This window comes from Rhinatrema bivittatum, chromosome 1 (assembly GCF_901001135.1).
Source record: "Rhinatrema bivittatum chromosome 1, aRhiBiv1.1, whole genome shotgun sequence".
Classification (NCBI taxonomy): domain Eukaryota; kingdom Metazoa; phylum Chordata; class Amphibia; order Gymnophiona; family Rhinatrematidae; genus Rhinatrema; species Rhinatrema bivittatum.
The window spans coordinates 518,340,871-518,343,351 of record NC_042615.1 but is presented as its reverse complement, the minus strand read 5'-3'; the positions used below and the strand labels follow the sequence as shown (position 1 = coordinate 518,343,351).

Below are 2,481 nucleotides of genomic sequence, written 5' to 3'. Positions count from 1 at the left end.
AATTTGTTGCCAGGGGAAGTGGTTAGTGCAGTTAGTGTAGCTGGTTTTAAAAAAGGATTGGATAAGTTCTTGGAGGAGAGCTGCATTACCTGCTATTAATTAAGATGACTTAGAAAATAGCCACCTCTATTACTAGCAACAGTAATATGGGTTAGACTTAGTTTTTGGTTACTTGCCAGGTACTTGTGACTTGGATTGGCCACTGTTGGAAACAAGATGCTGGGCTTGATGGACCCTTGATCTGACCCAGTATGGCATGTTCTTTTGTTCTTATTTTTAGATTTGTCTGCCCTATATACGGTTATTTTGCTAATGTATGAGATCTTTTTATTATGTACCCCAATTGTTTCTATTGTTTTTAACATATTTAATCTTTGGTTTTTACTATTCATCTGTACACTGGTGCATTTTTTTGCTCTGTGTATGTATACATACACACCACTCCCTCTTTCTATTAGTTTCACCTCCCGATTAAAAACAAGTCCCTACCCTTAAAAGCTCTCAGCCCACGGTTACAGCTCTCAGGTCTCACCTTCCACACTACCTGCATTTGTAGTTAGAAAGAGAAGAGAATCAACTGAGGAGCATCCAACCCCCTTCAGAAATATTTTTTACTAAACTTTTATTATCAGATGCAAATAACATCATCTTAACATGAATACACAACTACAAACCAGTAAAAGTCTTCCAAAACTTGGGTAATATCTTCTTCAAAGGCAGATAACTTCTCTCAGCACCGGGGCGGGTGCCATCCTCAACAACCTTGAGGTGAGAAGAACTGACCAGGTCAAAAACCAGCCAGCTCCTCTGTAAGGATTATGTCAGCTCATCTCTGCATGGGCAGCCAGGGGGAGAAGACAGAGTTGCCACCTATTTCCCTGCAAAGGCAAGTATATCACTTTGAAAAGTGACTAGCATGCAATGACTGATGGGTAGGAAAGTTAACTAGCACAGGTTGAAAAAGCAAACAAGCAATACACAGCACAATGCAGCAATGCCTGAAGGCCAAACGTCAGCAACAAGACAAGAAGAAAATCTCGCTAGATGTTTCTCAAAGTGTTTCTGAAACCTGACATTATAGCATATAGAAACCCCACATAGCAGAGCCAATCAAAAACTGAGAAAATCTCATAGATGCCCCTCCCCATACAAATCTTTAGTAAAGGGCAAAAGATTTATATTTTTTGAAGAAAGACCAGAGCATACAGTACCAGGCCTGTGCAGCTCATGTCACTGGGAGTTATGCCAAAGTGAATATGAGGCAAGTACATGTGTATGGCTCCAAAGCTTACTGGATGCCTTGAAAACGGCATCCAGATCTTTTAGTCCCCAAGGCCACAAGCTGAGCATTCTTTGGCCTCTAGATAACATTTGATCACTCTCAAAATGCTCATTGGCCACTTGGTTCCTGCTGGGTGTGCAAATCAGTTTGCGGCTGGAGATGGGCCTGAGAAAAAATGGTCCATGGTTCAGGGTCAGTCGGCGGTGTGACAGAAAAAAAGCCCACGTGCACCCACTGAAAGAGACGATGCCTCACCATTACAGACTCTCGGTTTTCGATTAGTCGGGGTATGGTGTGAGCACCACAGAAAAGGAACCTGTCTGAATTCTAGCAGCAGATAATCCTTGTCCTGCACTGGCAGACTTGGCCTTGCCTCCCTCCAACCTCCTCCACTGACCTGAAGCTTCAGGCAATAACCTTGGCCCCTAACAGGTAGATTTTAAAAGTGTTGCTCATGCAAAAATGGCCCTATTGACGTATATGTGGGCCCATGCGAGAAATGCGAATTTTAAGAAGCCGGGAAGTACACACATCAAGAATAAGGAGGCAGAAAATGGAACCAGAGAGGCCAGTTCTGAGAGAAAGAGAGAGAGAACGAACTTCTATAAGAGAGACACTGTAAGATGAGCATTTTCAACTCAGGGTGGGTTTTGGGGAGGAGGGCAGTGTTACAATGGTCTGCCTAGGGCACTAGGGTCTATAGACCCTTGTAACACTGTCCCACTCCCAAAACTCACCCTGAGTTGAAAGTGCCCCACTTACAGTGGGAGATATATAGCGTGTCATATTGCCTCTCTCTTTCTTTCTCTTTCTCTCTGTTTCTCTGGTGTGTAGCTGAGTGTTGGTATGTCTTTTTTTGAGTTTGGGTGTGCCTGAATGTGGGGTTTTTATCTCTGTGTTGTTTGTCATTGTGTGTGAAGTAGTCTGTCTGCCTGTGTCCTTCTCTACATCTGGGTGTGGTATATCTTTGTCTCTTTCTGTGTCTGAGTGTGATGTGTGTCTGTCCATGGTATGTCTGCCTTCTGTCTGGATGTAGTATGTCTGTGTCTCTGAGCCTGTCTAGGTGTTGAGTTTCTATCTCTCTGTGGGTGTGGTGTATCTTTGTCTCTCTCTCTCTCTCTCTCTCTGTCTGAGTGTGATGTGTCTGTCTGTCCATGATGTGTCTGCGTCTCTCTGTCTGTCTAGGTGTTGGGTTTCCT

General features: G+C 43.7%; 1 non-coding gene across 1 annotated transcript; it reads right to left on the bottom strand.

The window, feature by feature from the left end:
* Positions 1-1,088: 1,088 nt before the first annotated feature.
* LOC115082769 lies at positions 1,089-1,204 on the bottom strand. The gene has a single exon (XR_003854263.1). It is a non-coding gene; the product is annotated as a U5 spliceosomal RNA (small nuclear RNA).
* Positions 1,205-2,481: the final 1,277 nt, after the last annotated feature.